Source organism: Cnephaeus nilssonii (assembly GCF_951640355.1).
Source record: "Cnephaeus nilssonii genome assembly, chromosome: 13".
NCBI classification, from domain to species: Eukaryota; Metazoa; Chordata; class Mammalia; order Chiroptera; family Vespertilionidae; genus Cnephaeus; species Cnephaeus nilssonii.
The window spans coordinates 75,886,131-75,908,150 of NC_137084.1; the positions used below are offsets into that span (position 1 = coordinate 75,886,131).

Here is a 22,020-nt window from a genome sequence, read left to right on the forward strand (position 1 = left end):
AGTCAATTTCCTTAGCTTTACCTCCTGTTCTTTTCTGTTGTTGTTCCAGGATCCCATCAGGACACCACATCTCTCAGATGGCACGTCTCCTTAGCTTCCCGTGGCTGTGGCACTTTCTCAGCTTCCCTTGCTTTGAATGACCTTGACAGTTCTGCGACGTTCCGGTCAGGTATGTAGGCTGCCCTCTATTGGCATTTGTCTGAATATTTTCTCACGATTGGACTGGGGTGATGGTTTGGGGGGAAGACCACAGAGGTAAAGTGCCATTTGGTCAGTCATCTCAAGGCTACATACCAGAAACTGGATTTATGACGGTTGATCACCTAGCTGAGGTGTGTTCATCAGGTTTTTCCACAGTCAAATCACCCCTTTTCCACACTCTAGGAAAGGAGCCGCCATGTGCAACTGCCCCATAAGGAGGGGGCGGGGAGTATGCTCTCTGTTCTTTAGGGTGGAGAATCTACATAATTTATTTGGAATTCCTCATATAAAAGTTGTCTCTTCTCCACATACGTCAATTCATTCAGTCACTTACTTGCATCAGTATGATCTCAGGGGTGTTTATTTTGTACTCTGGGTTATAATCCAATACTACTTTGTTAAATTGTTCCAATTTTGGTTGCTAGAAGCTCTTCCTTTGTCCTGTCCCCATCATGTGGCTCTTTTCTGTCTTTCTTTCTGAGTCCTTCCTTACTTTCTGGCACTGCAGGATGTACACTGAGTGGCCAGATTATTCTGATTTCTGAACGCATAATAACCTGGCCACTCAGTGTATATCCTATATAATAAAAGGCTAATATGCAAATTGTCCCCTCAACCAGGAGTTTGACCAGCAGGCAGGCTGGCCAACCGCCCATGTCCCCTCCCCCTGGCCAGGCTGGCTGGACCCCACCCATGCACGAATTCATGCTCTGGGGCTTTAACATATAGATATGTTCGGAGATCATAATAATCTGGCCACTCAGTGTATATTTCCTGTCCCAGTCCTGGGATCAGCCATTTCTCCAAGGGACCCTGGTTCCTTTCACTGGAGAATCGTCTTAGAAACCAAGACTGGGCACTAAATATGCTTGTTGTTACTGAAATGTTAGTTCATTAAGCCCTCTTAGCTGACAGAGCAAAGAAATATATGTATGTTTACAAACTATATATATCTGTATGCAACTATCTTTCTATATATTAAACTAAACATTATATATTTTATCTCTAGTCAACACCTTTAAGTTTCCTGTTTATTTATTTTTTGTAACTATTCTTTAAAATATATTTTTTATTATTGATAGTATTATCGATATATCCCATTTTCTCCCTCCTCCCAGCCCCTTACCCCCCTCCAGGTCTTCACTACCTATTGCCCGTGTCCATGGGCTATGCATATAACTATATAAGTTTTTTGGTTTATCTCTTCTCATCCCCCCAACCCCACATCAAGGTATGTCAGTCTGTTCTTTGCCCCCCTGCTTCAGGTATTATTTTGCTTGTCAATTCATTTTGTTCATTAGAACAAAACTAAGTTTTCTATTTTAAATGTCTTACAAGATATCTGTCATTTACATTTCATATGTCCCATTGTACCTAGCACTGAGTGATCGATGAGAGTTTGCTGATCTAAAATCCAAGACTCAAGACTGGGTCCAGATACACCTTGGCAGTAGTGGGTAAGCCTCAGCCTCCTCACCTATAATGAGGATAGCAGTGACACCAACTGCAAAGGATTGCTGAGAACTGAATGAGATGATGTATGTCAATCTTTAGAATAGAATCTAACACACCATAAGCATTTAACAAATTATACAGTAAGTTCCTAGCTTATGGGAAAATAAGTTCAAGAGCAAAAGATATTATATAATTTTAATTTTGGACTTCTTTTTGTTTGTGAAATTCATTTTTACCATCTGACATAAAAGTAAGCCTCCATTTAAATGTTTTATTTCACTCCAATTTTGAAAGACTGAGCCAGCAATGACGTTACTAGTCATGTTACTCCTGCCCGCAGGCACGAAGACATTGATTTTGTAATGTACACCATCACAGCCCACGCCAAGGAGTGTTAATGGTTAAAGACAAGTGTCCCGGTGAGGAAGAGAGAGCAATGAGACACGGATTGCCATTGCCACATCTCCCACTACATCAGAGTGCCAATCATTCCACACCACGCATGCATTTAACAGAAGTAGTCAGGGTTCCCACAGAAAATAATTTCAATTTCTACAGCTGATTAGAACTGTCTGGATACCTGAAATAGCTATCCAGATAAATCTGGAATAACATGATCAGAAATGCCTTCCATCTTTTCTGAGAAGATATATAACTGCACTGCGTATATTGCATTATTTCTACATAAAGGGCCAAATAAGATATCAGTCACGCATCGAGTGTTTTCTGAGAACTGATTTCAGGTTAATGCTGATGAGTGCTTAATAAGTGTTCACTTCATCTTAGTCTGATTTTGCCTTTTTCTAAAAGGCAATATAGCCTAACAGGGTCAGAATGGACGAAAGCATCTTGCTTGTTTAGCATAGATCACGCGAGTGGTTTGAAGTTCTACTGAAGCAAGCTTATGAAACATAAGATGCGAGTGGTACCTGGGAACTGAGCGGAATGTGTGAGCCCACATCCAAGTCATGTCGACTGTGCAGGCCCCTGGGGTGCCTCCAGAGCCCCTGTGACCTGGGCGTCTTGTAATGATGCAGTTCGTCTGAAAGCTTAGCATAACTAATTTAGATTCATAAGCTGAGTGCTCTCCAGCGGAGGCGGAGTAAGGCCCAGAGAAGGCCTGTGCTAGTGGGTTGAATGTCAAGTTCAGAACTCATGCTGAAAACGAAGACTTCTGAGCACAAAACTTGTCATCTCTTTGGAGAGGTCTTCCCTGAGCTTTCTTTTAAGCAGCAAACCCTCCCTCCCTCCGTTATTCTCTAGCCCAGGGCCCTGTTTGTTTTCTGCATGGCACTTAGCATGGTTAAGGTAATTTCATTGATTTACTTTTTTTTTTTCTCTGATTCTACCACTCCAGCATGAAAATCATGAGGATGGGAAGCTGTTGGTTTTGTCTGTTACTGTATATCCAATGCCAGCACATCATAGGCATTCAGTAAAAATCACTCGTGTTGAAAACATTATGCTCAGTGAGAGAAGCCAGACACAAAAGGCCGCGGATCGTATGACTGCATTTATATGAAATGTCCAGAACAGGCAAATCCATAGAGACAGATGCCAGCCAGGCTGGGGGAGGAAAGGATGGGAGAGACTGTTTAAGGATGTGGGGTTTTCTTTTGGGGTGATGGAAATGTTTTGGATTTACACAGAGGTGGTGGTTGCACAACACTGTCCACGTCACATACGAGAAATGTTATATTATTTATATCTTACCACAATAAAATAATCAGTGTGAAAAAAGGCATCCATTGTGAGCGCGTGTCTCTGACTTCCTGGTGGATGACATCGAGCAGGTGGGGTGCTTCTCATTGGGAGAACCCGCTGCATACCTGCGGCCTGCGGCTGCCACAGGTGAGGCGCTCACAGCCCGCACCATCAACTCTCTTTTTATGAAGTGAACTAATCCAGTGCAAACCAAATCCCCACTTAGGTGTACATGTACTTGGTCAAACACGAAACCCTGGTTCAAGTTTCCTAATGTCAGTGGTCCAACCAGAGCACAGCGCAGCCAATCGCTTCATTCCTGTCATTGTCGAGATCAATGCCAATTACCGTCGCCACCGTGAAGTCCTAGACAAGCTGCACTGATTGTTTAGAAGCAGGAAATGAAAAAGTTGTCTTTGTTGCAGTTAATTTGCTTTACACGTAGCGGGGACAGGATGTGAGTTCCATGTATTTGTCCCATTTGCAAGCCAACCAAGCTGGCCAGAGGCGAACGGGAAATGGGAAAGTTCAAAGCAGATCTCTTCTGCTTCTGTGAATGCTAGTCTCATTGCCAGTGGTCAGAAAGGCTTGCCTTCATCATCTAAGAGTTTCCTTTTTATTTGAAATATTGACTTCCATAATTCACCTACTTTTGAGATTATAGGTGAAACATAGGTCGGGGGTGAGGGGCAAAGTATTGAAAGTAAAATATACTTAGACTATACATTTGTAAAGAGTTCTCTCTCCAGTGAAGTACAAAACTTTCCTACAATATTGGTCAATCACCATTTTAATGTGTTCCTTCATTTATTTTCAGCATCTTGATCAATGCCTTGTGAACTCATCCACAATTCCAGAAAAAAAAAAAAATCAATGACTAGTGACAACTACAGCTGCATGTCCAGGGAAAATACTGGGGAGCACCGAGGAAATGAAATGAAATGCAGATGATAGATAAACGCGGTATTGACGTTTAAATGCAGGAATTTAAAAAATAACAATTTGCAGTTCAGAACTTTTGGATGAGAGCAATGGGAAGCCCGAGTCTCTCACAGTGTGCACCTCACACAACACTCGGCCTTTTCAATCACTTGCATCAACTATGAATAATTTACACTAGGTTTATAGGGTCATGGGAAGAGGGATCTTTTTAAACCAACTTCTAAAACTAGAGTTCTCAATCATCTGAACCTTACAAAGACATAGACTATTTTTTTAAAAATGTACACATACTTTCTTAAGGACCTGGATTAGGTTTTTAAAATGAAGATGGTTACATTGCATACAAAGGACTGTCAATATCCAATTCAGTTCATAACGCCAAAAAAGAGACACCGATTCTCACCTCTCCCTTGGCAGCCACTACAGTACCACAGAACATGCCGAATCATCCAGAAAGGGTGCGCATCCCATCGCATTAAATGTCTCCTCTGAAAATGTTTCTGAATTGTCTTTTTAAGTGAAGCAACCCAGATCTATAAAACCTAGAGACAAATACTTTAAAGTCGGGAAATATTTAACCTTAAAAATATTAGTTTTCTACTTCAATCAGACCATTTTGAGACTCTCACATTATTCAACCTTCTCTAGTATGTTCTTATTCATCTAATAGTAGCCCTGCCCACGAATCCGTGCACCAGTAGATTGCTGCCGCCCTCCTGTAGCTCTCCACCTCCCGCTTGCTTGCTGCCCTGCCCCCTCCTGTAGCTCTCTACCACCTGCTTGTAGTTTGCCACCCCACCCTCCCGCAGAACCTTGATCCAGTCCTTACGCCTCAGGGCGTAATGGATAATTACCATATTTCTCTCTTATTATAATAGGATTCTATGTCCTAAGTAACACACCCGACTCCTATAGCATTCTGCTGAGGAGAGAGGTCCTGGCTAACCATTTCTATCTGTCCTCTGTTTCCACTAGTTTAGCAACAGTAAGCACTTGCTGTTGTGTCAAGCGTTTTATGTACATTATCCCTGAAACCACGCCTTTTCCCCATTTAATGGGAAGGAATGATGGGCTATGGCAGAGCATACTTTACCAAGATGGCAGTAACAGTGTGTCCCATCCCCTCTGCTCTGGACAGTGTGGCCTGGCCAGCAGGAGGTGGGCCCTGTGCTGCCTTGGCCAGTAGAACATGCCTAAGGTGACACCCTGGCAGTTACAGGCGAGGCGCTGCAAGTCCCCACTTTCTGCCTCTTGGAAACCAGCTGCCACATAGCAAGCGACCACTCCTGCACTGTTCCATGCTGCTTAACCAGAGCGTGAGTGTAGCAATGAAGTAAGCGGAAAACTAAGGCTCCCTGACCAGGAAAAAATGCCTAACAATAGATATAGCAAATTTCAATTGAGGAGAGACAGTTTCCAATCTATCGGAACCTCTAGAAGTGAATGGCTTTCCCCAGAGTAACATGTCTTTGTCAGGTGAATCCACTTTGCTCTCAGCAGCGGTGGGGGGAGGGGCCGTGGAGCACCCCAGACTGAGCCGGCTTCAAAAGCAGTTGCCATTAACTGGTGGGTCAGTTGGAGAGGCGTGAAGGTGCGGGAATGGGCTGGTCACTGGACTTCACTCTTACGGGTTTCTTTAAAGGTCAAGAGGAAACAATTGCACCCTCTACTCAAAACAATGACAGAATGAATGCAACTCTGGTTCTGAATTTAAGAGTCACAGTTTCCAATTGCCGTTCAATAAACTGGCTTGACCTCCTCGTCTCCTGGGAGGTGCTATAAGCATGGGACACATGAAGACCCAGGGCCTCGTGGTGTGGCTTCTGCACAAGGGAAGAGCATGTTCGACCTCATGCAGACTCCCTCATTCCATGACGCTCCCAGGGGCCCTTCCCATGTCGATGCCCCTCTCGCGACCCTTTCTACCATGTCCTCTGGGAGTTCTTCTCACTGAATACAACACCCTCAGCCAGTACATCTTACACAGTACTCTCTCCACGGCCAGCTCTCAATGGCAACCAGGCTCTTCTCGGTGGATGACACTTCCCCTATAGCTCCACCCCAGTAAATCCACACACTCTCCCACGTGCTCTGTGCTACGGAGCCAGAAAGTCAGGTGAGAGATAGAAGTCTTACAACTTAATGAACAATATGATCAACTGCCTATTCCACTTTGGATATCCCGTAGGCACTCAAATTCAACATGCTGAGTCTTCCCTCTAAAATGCAAACATGTCCTCATCATTCTGTTTAAACTCTTCAATGGCCCACTCTGCAGAGAGGATAACACCCAAGTTCCTTCACAGGGTGGACTAGATCCTCCATTATTCCATCCCTACCCACTCTTTTAGCACCCCTTATTTTCTTACCATATTGCTTGCAGCTCCAAGAACTCTGCCATTTCCTAAGTCCATGCCTTCGAGAAAGCTGCCCCCTCCCTGTCTGTGTGCACCACCTCTCTGTCCTCTCCAACACTTCCCCTGGTTCTCTGCAGTCACCATTACATGCAGTGCAGGTGGCCCTGTGCTGGAGAGTCCTCCTGGTGTTGCCCGTCCTCTTTCCCCCCTCCCCCCGCCCCCCGTAGGTTAGGGTCCCTGCATCTGCATTCCCATAAGAGACTAGGACGACTTTTATCGCTATGTCTCTATAGCACCCTATACAATACTGATCATTGATGTAGTTTAAAGAGACTATGATTTACTCATTCTGTTTCTCTGGCACCTAACACCAAGCCTGGCATTGTAGGAGATACTCAAGAAACCGTTCAATAATAGATAATCACATGATTATATAGATGTAAGACTCGGAGGATACATCTATACCAAAATGTATGTTATCCATTGCTGTATAACAACATTACAACCAACTTAGTGGCTTAAAACGAGATTCTGTGGGTCAGCAACCCAAGCACCGCTGGCTGGGCCTTCCTCCCCAGGTTGCACAGGGCTGCCATCAGAATGTTGGCCAGGGCCGGGGTCTCACTTGAGGCTGAACTGAGCAAGGATCCTCTTTCAAGCCCATGGGGTTGTTGGGAGCATTCACATCCTCACAGACAGCTGACTGAGGGTCTTCCTGGGGTGACAGGGGAGGTTATGCTCAGGTCCTTGCCACATGGGCCTTTCCAACACGGCCAGAAAGGGAGAGAGCCTCTCAGGGGAGCAGACATCACCGTCCTAAGAAATGCAACCATAGAAGGCCTCTGCTGTATGAATTGGTTAGTCCCGGGTCCCACCCACACCCGGGGGAGGGGAATACATGAGGGTGTGAGTGAAAACCAGGGGTGGGAATCACAGGGGTCATCTTAGAGTCTGCCCTCCACGCAAAGACATGGTTTGGAGAGAACTCACCGAAAGGCCGTGTAGCTACTAGTAAAACAGCCAGGACGGAACCCGAGAACAGCAGGACTTTGTTACGGGTGTTAAAGGGGCATGTTTATGTGTGGAGCTTACTACGCAATCTCAAATAATACTCTTTTCTTTATGGAAATGCTTTTTAAATTACTAGAGAATTCTATAATTAATACAAAATTTCTTGAAGGCATAGCTCTGGATTTGGGGACAAATATGAAATTTAAAACACTGACTGCTTTCTTCTGCATTCCTTTCTGCACCATTCTTTTTGTAACTGGCTCTTTAGATCAGCTAGAATCATTTAATATATCTCAAAAATTTATAGCCAACAATACGCTAGGGAAAATGTCAACCTCATAAAAACTGAAATTAGAAAAGTGAGAAATGTTCACATTTTCCTCCGAGAAGGAGACATTTATGAAAATAAGGCAAGTCAATGAACTATATTAAAACATTTCAAAACATAAAGAATGTGCTTAAATGCATCAGCGGCTTTTAGACATGTACCTGTGGGCAAGGCAGCCTGTGAGGAAATGATGCCTGGGCCCGTCATTCCCCAGACAATCCTGGGGTGTGACACAGCAGTCACTTCAGGGTGGAACTGTCCCAGGCCTTCCTATCTTCTCCCTTCAAAGGGCTTTTATCCTTGTTATAAATTCTGTGCTTCTCTTTGAATAGCCCTCTGCTCCCTCTGACTGGGGGTTAATCACAACCGCATGGAGAAGGCCCCAAATGCCATTCAAGCAACATCATGAACGAGGGAAAAGAAGAAAAAAAAAAAACTTCTGGCTTTCCACCAAAACATAACGCTATTAGCATTAGCAATCATCCGAAAAGACTTGGAGACCAGGCCAACCTGGTCCCTCAAAAGCAACAGAGGTCAAAGTCCCCACAGCGAACATGACCTCTCAGTCTCTCTTTAGTTCTCTGCTAAGATAATAAGGAGAGAATTTTCCAGTAAACTTTTAAGCCTCTATGTAATTTGTCAGGTGTAACCATTATCTACCACTAGATTTTCAGGGTTTATCCAGTGAAATTCAATAGCACCCTGAGGAGTCCAGGGAAAAGAAGCCTTCCTCAAGGGCAGGCCCAGGTTGTGAAGGGCATGGCTAATGCCTCAGGTAAGGGTTAGATGCTGAGGACGGCACTTGCACAGGAAGCCGGCCCTGGTGGTAACTGGCTGACGTCAGGCTGCAGCTAAGTATCAGGAACTCTTTCTTACAAGAGCATGGGATCAGAACAAGTCATCACTTGCTAGCTGGGTGGGTTGTTTCACTTCTCTGGGCCTCAGTTTCCCCACTGTACTTGCCAATTTCATAGACCGGGAGCCTGAATCCAGGTTCAGACATCACTGAGCGTATCTGGTGAGCTTAGGAGAGGGGAGTCTGTCTGATGTCCATGAGTGGAGGTCGAGGCACTTCCAGCAACTGCATTTACCTGGAGGCCGGCGGGAACAAGGCTCGCCACCGTGACTCCAGGGTGCAGGGACGCAGTGACTCTGAAGACGGCAGGTAGAGGCTCACAGAGCCATCCTCAGAGAAGAGAAGGCCCACATAGAAAAACCAAAGACTTTAAAAATATTTTAAAAATATGTTTTTATTGATTTTAGAGAAGAAGGGAAAGGGAGATAGTAACATCAATGATGAGAGAGAAACATTGATCAGTTGCCTCCTGCACGCCCCACATTGGGGATTGAGCCTGCAACCCGGGCATGTGCCCTGACGGGGAAATGAACTGTGACCTCCTGGTTGATGTTCAGTGGTTGACACTCAACCACTGAGCCACACCAGCCAAAGAAGGCTTTTTGACGAGGGACTCTAGTGACACAGGGCACAAGCAAGCTGCTCTGGTGTCCCTGAGGCAAAGTGTGACAGCGAACCTGGAGAAGGAGCAAACTCCGCTTTGCAGGTAACAGTCTCACCAAGTACTAGCTGACGCTGATCTCTTCCTGTGGTTGGGAGTAGAGACAGCACCTGGGCAGCAGGCGCCAGAAGCCGAGGCAGAGGTGCGGGGTTGGACTCAAAGGGGGCTCAGAGGGAAGTCAGGAGAGGAGACACCCACAGGTCCTCGAGGGAACTGGCCGTGGGTGCGACCCCATGGGGTATGGGAGGAATGAGAGTCACTAGCAGCATTACTATCAGGAAGGCCATCATTGCCATCATATAAGCAGCACAGGCCAGGGAGGTCTGGATCATAAGCATTAATATTCATACTGAGAGAAGTTATGAAATATTTTTTAAATCCAGATTTCACAAAATTTTCCTCAAAGCCAACCAGGAGAAAAGAAAATTATTCCTTCACCTACTTGTGAGGCAATAAACTGCTTTTATCATCAGACCAAGCTAAATCATGCTAATTAAATTTCCTTTTAGTGACATGTTATGGTTTTTCCCAGCTTATCTACTCCAGCTTATCTACTCCAGACTTCCTCGCTTACCCATGAAAACTCTGGGGAGTGAGGGGGCTGCAAGGCTTCTGTTCAGATCAGGCACGAGATGGGAATTCGAGTCACATTTCATAAAAGATGACTTCTGAGAAATACCAAATCTGCTTCCCACAGCTCAAGAGTGCTTCAAACTCCGTTTTAATTAACAACGTTTCCAAGGAAGAGTCCTTTGTCTATTTATTCTCCAAACAGGGAGCACGGGCTTTCTTCCATTTGAAATTGCTTTATTGACTCGACTTGCAGCAATCCCCTCAGGTAGGTATCACCAGCAGATCCAATTCAGCTAAGGACTGGATTCGATTACTGTCAGATAAACAACTTACTACCCACACCGATTTCATCCCCAGAGAAACCCCCATGTGATTGAACTGACACTTCTCTACGGAGGGAAACGGAAAAGACCCTCTGGCCAAAAGGTGCGCCTTGATGTTCGGTAGCTGTGCGGCTCGCTGAGCCATATGGACCCGGCACCTGGAGAACTAGGGCTGTGTAAGGCGGCACCTGAGCCCTGAGTCCACAGGAGAACTGGCCTTTCAGGAGGGCAATCTGTGCCATGTGTCACTATGTAACGCGGCTCAGAAGTAGTTCCTCTCACACCTAGCTATTCCATTTGTAGGGATTTGTACTGAGAATATAAGCTGAGTGTAGAAAGATGCAAAAATGTACATTTTAATGTTGGTGAAAACCTGGAAGTAAACTAATGTTCAGTGATAAAAACTGGTTAAATAAATTAGCCAATTGAGTATTCTGCAGGCTATCTTCAGACAGCAAAAAATACAGTAGAAAATATATAATAACACTAGCGGCCTGGTGCATAAATTTATGCACCTGTTGGGTCCTCCGGCCTGGCCTGGGGGGATTGGGCCAAAATTGGCTCTCTGACATCCCCCAAGGGGTCCTGGATTGCAAGAGGGCACAGGCCAGGCCAAGGGACCCCACTGGTACACGATCGGGGCCGGGGAGGGACTGTGGGAGGGCTCCAGGGTGTGTCCGGCTGTCTCACCCAGTCCTGATCGGTTGGACCCCAGCAGCAAGCTAACCTACTGGTCGGAGCATCTGCCTCCTGGTGGTCAATGCACATGATAGCAACTGGTCAAATGGTTGAATGGTCAGACACTTAGCATATTAGGCTTTTATTATATAGGATGGAGGAATTATGCTATAATGAGGAAAGCACATTATAAAATAGTTTGTACTGTAATATAAAAGCTGTGGTGTATAAAACATATGTATTTTTACATAGGAAAAAGACTCAAAGGATAGACACCAAAATGTTAATATGCTGAAGGTGATCATTTAGTGGGTAATTTTAATTGTCCTCTTTTGAGTTTGTAAATTTTTTGACAATAAACATTTATTACTTTTTAAATAATAAAATATAAAGTATTTGCTTAAAGTTAGAATTAGAAGAGAAATGAAAATAATCTATCCCAACCTTTCATTTGACATGTAGTGATGATGTAGCTTAGAAAGCTATATGGGAAAAAAGAAACTGCCACAATAATGGCAATGAACTCCTTAAACTGCTATTCACACTAATATTAACTCTAAATTACATTTGTGATTAAATTAATTGTAACGTCAAAATTATCTCTAATTTATCATGAAACTGGAGGCCCTCGAAAGCAGTTCTTCAGCTTTTCCAGGTCACTAATACTACCTTTAAAATATTCAATGAATGTCCAGAAAAATGTACATAGCAAACACAAGTTATGCACATTAGCTCAGGAATTCAGAGTGGCCCAACAGCTGATGCCTAGACTCCTCCCAACAGTGTGTTTTATGCCATACATCGTGACATGAAATCGTGTGACATGGCCCGGCTGGCATAGCTCAGTGGTTGAGTGTTGACCTATGAACCAGGAGGTCATAGTTCGAATCCCAGTCAGGGCACATGCCCAAGTTACGGTTTGATCCCAAGTGTGGGGCGTGCAGGAGGCAGCCGATCAATGATTCTCTCTCATCATTGATATTTCTCTCTCTTTTTCCCTTCCTCTCTGAAATCAATAAAAAAATATTTTAAATAAATAGTGTAACATGGAATAGAAAATGACAGAATAAAGAGGAATAACAAAAATATGTCACACCTATTTGATGGGTGATATTTTGTGAAATTCTTATCTCACAAAATTATTTTTAATATCTGGAAATACCTAAGGAATATTTAATAACAATTTATTATTGTGTGTGTTTGAGATATAAACTACATTTATGACCATGGGTTGAGGTGAAATAGTATTGAAGGAATTATCCTAGAAGCCCATTACCCCAGGTCAAAAATATAAACCTGAACTGGACAGAAAAACAGCATCAGGGTGATTTAACCCTCCAATTACATTTTTTGAGGGAATAAGGGAAAAGAATGGAATTTCTTAAAACTCATATAAAAATTATCTATTGCTGTTTATGAAAATTAGGAGTTAAACATTTGGATCAGGACCTGAGCATTTGGATTCTTCATGGTCTACATTTCATGAGTGCTTAAATGCTTTATTTCTAATTATGCTTTACTTACTACCATTAAGTATAAACAGCCTTCACCTATCTGCTGTTTGGATTCTATGAAAGTAAATCATACTTGGCCATGTGTAAACTCATTTTCTCATTCATTCTCTATCTCTCATTCACTCCGCTAACCTTCACTCTCTCAGAACACAACAGTGCAAAGAAATGGAACAATTCTACAAAACCGACTGGATCTGAGACATCCATATCAGCCCCAAGGAGACAAATGTCTGTTTCAGACTGTCTCCAACTCAGGCCAAATGCCTGAATCCAATAGCTCTTCCATCAGAACGGTGGATTTGTGTCCCATTACGACAACTAATTCAATCAGGTTTTCTCTCACAGGGTTTCAGCAGGAGCCCATGAATGGCCCTCAAACACTCCTTGTCAATAGGACAGACACAGCCCTTTAGTTTTATGGGAAGCGATAATAACTGCCTTCCTTCTAGCTCAGGGGAGTATAGAGAAAGGAGGAAATTGGTGCCCCGTGGGGGAGCCCTCCATCAGAAGCCCAGCTCTTTTCCATTCTGTCTCTCAGCAAGCCTTGCACTATCTGTGGCAGGACAGCCCATGGAAATCAAAGCTGAAGCCACATTCACCTACAGCACTTTACCCTTCTGCTCCCTTCCCTGGGAGCTCTTCAAAGAGTGCTAGGAAAAAGGTCATCACCCTGCATGAAAGAGTGGGTGTTCTAGAAGCTTAGGCATTACTGTGAGATTTGATTATTAACTCCTTACATGTGAAAAGCACTCTGTGAGATTTCTGAAATCATATTATTTAGGCTACTGTCTGGCCCTGACCCATGATTTTCAAAGAAATTTCCAAAAAGGGAAGAAATTTTCAGAGAATAAATTACCTAAGATCATAGGATTCTCTCTCTCTCTCTCTCTCTCTCTCTCTCTCTCTCTCTCTCTCTCTCTCTTAAATGAGGCAAAATTTACATAAACACAAAATTAACCATTTTAAAGTATACAATTCAATGGCATTTAGTACACTATTGTGCAATCACCATCTATATCAAGTTCCAAAACATTTGCATTAACCCTGTTGACCCGAAGAACAAATGTACCTGTTGAGAAGGGTTCCTGGGGGCCAAGTGGGCTCATATTTATAAACAGAACCTAGCAGCCTTTGCTAAACAGGGGCCTATCACAGAAGGCACCTGCCTGCACCATGTTTCTGTCATCTGAGCCAACCTTTAAAAAGGAGTTTCGAGGATCATATTTCAACCAATAGGGCTCAGTCCTTCCTCATCCAATTAGAGCTGTGCAGCTATAGCCTCATTAGCATCTTAACCAACCAATCAGAGCAGCGCCATTGTGACCAATCAGGACAGTGATTTTTGCATAATCAAACTGTGAAGATTTGTTGTCCTCATTTGCATGAAAATGGGCCAATTTAAGGACCTGGAATGGGGACTTCTCTCTATATAAGTCAGCTCACCTCTGGCTTGGACAACCCACTTTCCCTTTCCACCCAAGATCTCCTGCCCACCCTTAAACACTGCGCCTGGCCAGGCAATTGATTCTGGGTTCTAAAGACCTGAAGGGTGCAGGTAAGAGGTAAGTAGGACCAAGTTTGAGAAGGAGGTTTAGCAAGCACTTCCTGTGACAGAAGGTTTACATTATCCCTTTAATCACCCACAGGGACACCAGAGGCTTAGAAAAGCAACTTATGTGATATCACTCACCTGGTAAGTGGCAGAGCCAGGGCTGGGGCCTGGGCAGTACAGCCCAAAGCCATTGCCTTTTAACCCTAGCCCGGGGCCACTTAACAGGTGAGGAAACTAAGGCTCGGCGCACAGCCTTTCACCAGTTTTGCAAAAGCAGCTGTAAGTTGGGAATCTGCAAAACCACAGGCCTTGTGATACTTCAAGCAGGATGGGCAGGAAAGCTGCCACCTTGATGGGCAAGTTTATATCCGTTTCCAAAAGGGAGAATCCTTGCTCTTCAGCAGTTCCATCACTGGCAACATCGCATTTCCGGTGATCACTGCAGGGTTGTACGGATCTTGCGGTGGACCCGAAGGTTTTAGAAGAAGGCAAACCTAATCTATAAAGGGATGCACCAAGGCTCCTTAGGTAATGTTGTACAGTAAATAAATTAAATCACTTTTTAACCACCTAATGCCCACTGTTGTAAAGTTTTCAATGTTCCTGTTTACAAGAACATTCTTGGAGCAGATGACAATGCTAATCCAAATGAATGATCTTTCCCTCCTCAATTCAGCGTGGAGCAAAAGTAGGTTTACTGTTGTGAGTACCCAAAACACAGGGTTTATTCTTGTACTGTTATTTATTAATTGTTGTATTTTTTCCCATACGAACAACTGTAACCTACTATATCCCTCCCTGTATTTTAGAGCTCCACATTTTGTCTCTTTTTCTCGAGGAAGCAGAGGTCCGAGTAGTCCAAGTGTCTGATTGTTTAAGTCCCAGCAACAACCCTCTGGAGTAGACACCGTGATTGTGCCGTTTCAGACTTGGAACCTGCAGCCCAGAGAGGCCCCCGGCGGCAGGAGCTGTCCCTGGCAAGCTGGTGCACGTGGGAATCAGGACAAGGACGCGGAGCTGACCTGCAGGGACGTCCGCCAGGGACAATGCAGAATAATTTGCACCACACAGAGCAAGAGAGACGGATAGTTCTGTGACTGCACTTCAGCCGAATGCTCCCCTCCAGCTGGGACGTGGAGGTTATACTCCTCCGCCACGTGCTTAGTAAAACACCCCCCATTATTAACATAGGAAATTTTCCTCTCTGTATTGCTTTATCTGGGGTAATAATCTTAAGTTATTGGAAAAGATCTTAATTGTGATTTTATTTTAAGTGTGATTTTACTCTTCATCGTGATTTTTATTACACGGGGGATGAGAACGTCCTCAAGAGGACGTTTGTTTGTTTATTATTGTTCAGGAAAAATGTAGCACAGGAAAGAAATTAGCTCCTATGTTTCGAACCTTGCAGGAACCCCGGTGTTCCAGTAAAAGTCCCTGTAGTATAAACTCATAAATCTGAGTACCTGGCTGCTGTTTACATCGGTCATATAGAAGCCTAATCAATATGAGGCTTAAAAGATGGATTTGACCAGCCAGTATCTTTCCATGTCTGTGACCTGTCCTTTATCTGTCCACCTATTGATCTGTCTCCATCTGTCTGTCTGTCTATCACCTGCTATCTTGCTAACGTAAAACATTTAAGACTGTAGCAGATAACTTTGCAGCCAGCTATCTTTGGCCCTCTTGTTGAAAAGAGTGAGCCCCTGTTCACCTACAGCTGGAAATGCAAAGTTCCACTTTGAGGTGATGGAGAGTCTTGTGTCAATGTGAAGTGTGGTTACAGGTTCTGTGTGCCTTGGCCAATGGGGTTTGGGCCACGCCGGCACTGGCTGAGGGGCAGTACAGCATAACAGTGTAGAGTGTGGTCTCAGGTCCTTGCTTTCTGGGTTCAGAGCCTGGCTCCTTTCTTCCCAGCTCTCTGCTCCTAAACAAGTCCCTGGACCTCTCTGCTCTTCCCTTCCTTCCGCCGCGAAACAGGTGATGGTCATGCCAACATGCCAACCCCCGCGCTGCAGGGAAGTCAGTCAAATAAGGTGTAAGACAGCACCTGGCATCTCCTGAGCTTTCAGTAATGTCACTGCTGCTCCAGGTCATTTTCTTTATTTAATTTCTTAAAATATTTTTATTGATTTCAGAGAGGAGGAGGAGGGGAGAGAGAGAGAGATCAATGATGAGAGAGAATCATTGATCGCCTGCCTCCTACACACCCCACACTGGGGATCAAGCCCACAACCCAGGCATGTGGCCTGACCGGACATTGAACCACGACCTCCTGGCTCACAGGTTGATGCTCAACCACTGAGCCACGCTGGCTGGGCCAACAGGTCATTTTATACTTGGTTCTTTAATAGCCATCAAATTAGTCTAGACAATGAGCACTCTTCTGATAAAGACCCAAACTGTGCTGTCTGTCCCACATTATTTCCCCCTAATGCCATTAGGAGCAATGGAGTAAGTCTTCAGAAACACATAATTCATCTTTTCACAATTCACCTACAGCTCCGTAGCTCTATCCATCCTACTACAGAACTCTAAGTGACAGAACTTCTAAGCTTCCCAAAGCTGATCAGCAGGTAATGTGACACAATTTAAAAGCCAGTTTAAAAAACTCTTTTATTCAAAGAAAACTTTCCTTGAGTTGAGCCACTTCTCTCACCTCAAAGAGAAAGGCATATTTCTATAACATGCTGGCCTATGTTAACAGACAGGATGAAATAAAATAAAGGACTGTATCCAGTCCCGATCTATCATCGAGGGAAAAGAAGAAATATTATCTCTCGCATTTAAATTCATTTGCCACATATTTTTGTATCAAGAGATGTAAATAATGCATGCAGACATTCCTGAGCTCAGAGTGCTGCTCCCCTGTTGGTGTTGTTACCTGCCTCCCCTCACAGCGCCTACCCGCCTTACCCATCCTGTGTTGAGCTCCAGGGAAGTGGCTCCAGGTTGTTTTAGAGGGAGATGGGGAGGCAATTGCCTTTCCCAGGGCCCAGTGTCTGAGTGCACTTCCTCCCACCACTGCTGCTGTACCACTAGGTCTGCTCTCACCTGTGGAGTGGCTGAACCTGGCTCTGATCCAGCCCCACTGCGATGTTCTGGTGAGAGGACCTCCAGGCGCAGTCACCGCGGTTCCCTGAGAAATGGCCACCTCCTCTGTGCCCAGGAAAGCTAGCACAGCAGAAGGGGCCACCTGGGGCCTTGTGCCACTGGAAGGGGAAAGGAACTCCCTCCTGGCTACTTTTTCCTGGGAAAGTGCTTGCTCAATAAGCGCATTGCGATTTTGTCTCATGTAAACACGTGTGGCTTCATTTTACATACTAGAAGCCCGGTGCATGAAATTCATGCACAGAAGTGGGAGGAAGGTCCCCTTAGCCCAGCCTGCACCGTCTCCAATCTGGGACCCCTCGGGGGATGTCCAACTGCTGCTTTAGGCCCAATCCCTTGGGCCTAAACCGGCAGTCGGACATCCCTCTCACAATCCTGGACCACTGGTTCCTAACCGCTCACCTGCCTGTCTACCTGATCGCCCCTAAATGCCCCCCTCCCCCGCCAGCCTGATCACCCCTAACTGCCTCTGCCTGCTGGCCTGATTGCCCCCAACTGCCACCCCTCCCACCAGCCTGGTTTCCCCTAACTGCCCCCCTGCTGGCCTGGTTGCCCCATGCAGCCTGCTTGTTCAGTCATTTGGTCACCCCTCACTAACCCCCCTGCTGGCCTGGTCGCCCCACGCAGACTGTTCAGTCATCCGTTCCATTGTGATGGTCGCTTAGGCTTTTATATAGATAGATAGTTAAAGAACAGACTAAAAGTGGAGACATTTTAGCTCAAAAATGTCCCGCCCTGTCCTGCTTCTCCCTAGAAATAAAAATGGGGAAAAGCTCACAAAGCATTGTGTTGGTTGGTTCTGCACACGGTGTTTTAGCCCAGGAAGATGCTTTCAGGCCTAACAGGCCTGTAGCAGACTGCAGGGAGCCCAGGAGGAGGCTGAACTGATGGAAATTTTCCAAAAATTCCAGAAATAAGCAATTCCTAAGTTTTAAATTGAGTGCCATTGTGAGCAGAATGCTGTACTATGTCGAGTCCTGTCCCACCCTGCGCGGGACGCGAATCACCCCTTCGTGCAGTGTGCAGTGTCTCCCGCGGGAAAGGAGACCTGCCCTCTCAGTTGTCAGGTCTCTGTCTGCATCACAGGGTTGGTGTTCAGGGGTCACTTGTTTTACTTAACAATGGCCCCAAGTGCAGAAGCAGGGACTCTGCAATCCGGATATGCCAAGGGGAAGCCATAAAGTGCTTCCTCTAAGAGACAAGGTATGTATGTATGCATAGAAAAAATATAGTACATATAGGGTTCCATGCTACCTGCAGTTTCAGGCACCCACAGGCGGTTTTGGAATGTACTGTCCACAGATAAGGGGGACGACTGTGTACCTACGTATATAATCAGTACACGATGGTGGAGGGCTGGCGGGAGAAGAGCATCAGACACACCCGGGAACAGTGGAAAATAAGGGAGAGGTGAAAGGTAGCCCTGATCATGGGAGGCTTTAACATGGCAAAAAGGACACTGAGAATCCAGATGAAAAGGAGGGAGAAGAGGAGGGCAATAACTGGCGTTTATCGGGCACTTAGTCTGTGTCAGGCACCTGTTATCAACAGCGATGAGGAGTCAAGGAAGATTTGGGAACAGGAGGGTGGCGGGATCAGAATTATGTTCATAAAGATTAATCTGACAGTCCTGGCTGGTTTGGCTCAGTGGATAGAGTGTCAGCCTGTGGACTGAAGGGTCCCAGGTTCGATTCTGGTCAAGGGCACATGCCCGGGGTTGCAGGCTCGATCCCCATTGTGGGGCGTGCAGGAGACAGCCAATCAGTGATTCTCTCTTGTCATTGATGTTTCTTCCTCTCTCTCCCTGTCTCTTCCTCTCTGAACTCAATAAAAGTCCACCGTGTGGACTGGAGTGCCGATGAGGGAGCCAAACTGGAGACAGGCTCAGTGTCCACCCAGGTGGACAGTCTGCAGCGGGCACTGGCTTTCTGAGGGTGCAGAGTGGTCAGGGGGGGCCTGAGAAGGGGCCGTGGAGCTGGGTGCCTGGGAGGGCACTCATGGAGTTCCGGGATGCAATTTCAGTAGGAAGGCTGTGCAAGAAAAAGGAGGTGATGCCATTGCTTCCAAGACAGGTGGTGAGGAAGCAAGGAGGGCCGTTTCCTCTGCTCCTCTCAGGCCTGAGGAGACCTCAGGGTGCTTGGGGCTGGAGGTAGAGATCTGCTGGAGGAAGTGGACAGGGAGAGGCGGCGCTGACGGAGCACCTCCCACAGGAAGTAAGAGGAGGTGAAACAAGTGACAAGTGAAAATGCAGCTTCTGAAAGATTTTTCTCTCTTGAAATTAGAAAGAGAAGGAAAGTAGATTATAAATAAAGGGGTCATTTTGGGGACGGAAAGGGGAAAACAGAAAGTTCTTTTTGGAGGATTTTTCCTTTTTTATGATGTGCACAAGAGATGGAAGGGAGGACAATGCTTGGAGCAGACGGGAAAGTCTGAGCTGGGCATCATCACTGGGAACAGACTGGCCATTGGTCAGTCACCAGTCCACCGGGCCACCAGTCCACCAGTCCACCGGGCCACCAGGCCACCAGGCCACGGGGCCACTCCAGGCTCACCCATCTCCATAGGGTTTCAGAGCGGCCTTAAGGTTACTCTTATTTTAAGTGGGGGAAAACAAATATTTAATTTTTTTCAAAGACACAAGAAAATGGCATGGAAAGAATAGACTTAAAGATGTTTATAGCTTCTCTCTTCCCAGTCTCCTGTTACACTCCAATAAGCAGGTCTACAAACCGGACCACAGCTTTCTCCACTCCATAAGCAAATGGTGGTTCGCTGTAGTCCGTGTCCCAGTTTCACAGATGCTAACAGCACACTCCCCACACCATCACACTAAGAAACCTCTCCTTCTGCATCCCCGACGTGAGAAGAGTCCCACAAACACATTTTCACGTAATCACAATGACACACAGAAAGGCATGGATGGGTTTATGATAGCGTTATATCCAATTGGAGAATCCTGCATCTAGCTATTTTTAACACTTGCATATTAAGTGTGATCCATGTCTTATAAAATACTTCCCAGACATTCCACAGTGGACTGAAACCTATCTCCACATATATTCTGTGCCAGTGATTGTTTCCTTGTAGCTGAAAACACTTTAATTTAAAACAAATTTATGGAAACTATTTCATGCTATTTCCTTGAACACTTAAATTAAAAACAAACATATTGATTTTTTATGACATTAGGCAGAATCATAATTCAAAAAGAAAGAAAGGGTCTTACCTGTGTAAACATAACAATACAGGGAAGAATGCAACAGCCAAACCATCCAGAAATGTTATTCCAGCCAAAAAAGGGTGGGGGAGAGGAAAAAAAAAGTTGTGATTAATACTTATATAAAAACAGTTCATTTTCTAAACCAACAAACAAAAAATCATAACAAAGTGGGTATCAACCATCGTTTTATCAAAGAGGAAATAAACTACAGAAGCCATCATTGGCAGTGTTAGTTTCTCAGTACAAAGAGAATTACCCAACATAGAAACAATTCTGAATAGAAGTCATTTTATTTATATGATAGAAAAATGTATTTTAAACTTAGTAACTGGAGAAGCCGACTATGGCCCACAAGCCAAACCTGCTCACCACCTGTTTTTATAAATAAAGATTTATTGGAACATAGCCACACCCGTTTGTTTACGTATTGTCTGTGGCTACTTTTGTGCTACAATGGCAGAACTAAATAGTTTCTTCAGAGTTCGTATGACACCCAAAGCCTAAATATTTACTATTTGGCCCATTACAGAAAGTGTGCTGACTCCTGTTTAAGAGTAATGATAAAATTATTCCTTTACCTTTTTCCTTCTCAGATAACCCCATCCCAGTCAGCCTCGATGCATGCTGTCCAATGTGGTAACAACTAGGCTGTATGTGAGTGACTACCATACACTTGATATGTGGCTTGTCAGAATTGAGATGTATAAAATACACACCAAATTTTGTAACAATAACAAAAAGACTTAGCAACAACAACAAAAAGTTACAATCTCACTAATAATTTTAAAATATTGATTACATGGATACATTAAATAAGATATATTATTAAAATTAGTTTCATCCATTTCTTCCTCCTTTGTTGTTTTTGTTTAAATTATGGCTACTAGAAAACCTTTAAATGCATATGAAGCTCACATTTTATTTCTGTTGGACAGGGGTGGCCTTGAGTGTAGGCCCTACACAAATAGTACACTGAGAACAAGGATCTTCCAGGATCTGACACTAAATGACGCAATTCAGCTTACGTCTGTGTCTAGGCTATCCTCCTAGGACCTAGTAGCAAATGGTAGATAATTGGTCTGCTTTGCTGTTTGTTTAGTCACCGAATTGTACAACTTGTCTGGATAATTTGGTCCTTGAGATGGCTGAAGAGAATGGGTGAAAATGTCCAATTACTGGCTGCATACAGAAACAGTTTAAGGTGCCAGGATCAAACTGGCTGACAGCAATAAATTTTGGTGAAGGACAATTACATCCTTTCATTTCCCCCCATTATACAGATAGCCTCCTGCAAGTTCACTGCAGCTTGTAAATAGGTAGGGAGTGAGAGGGAAGAACAGAAAAAAACAAGTTCATGTTAGCCCATATGTGCCAACTGCAAAAACAAATCTGAACACTTCAACTTATCTTACATAATTCACTAATTATTATTTTAACTTCAAATATGTTCTAATCAATGTTTACGTCACTTAACACCCGAAGGTCAATAGATATAGAATCTATATATATAAAAGCCTAAGTGGCCATTCGACCA

The 22,020-nt window shown here is 44.6% G+C and overlaps 1 protein-coding gene across 5 annotated transcripts in view; it reads right to left on the reverse strand.

Moving 5' to 3' along the window:
- NCAM1 (neural cell adhesion molecule 1) overlaps nucleotides 1–22,020 on the reverse strand; it is a 326,355-nt gene that overhangs the window by 214,579 nt on the left and 89,756 nt on the right. The window lies entirely within an intron of this gene.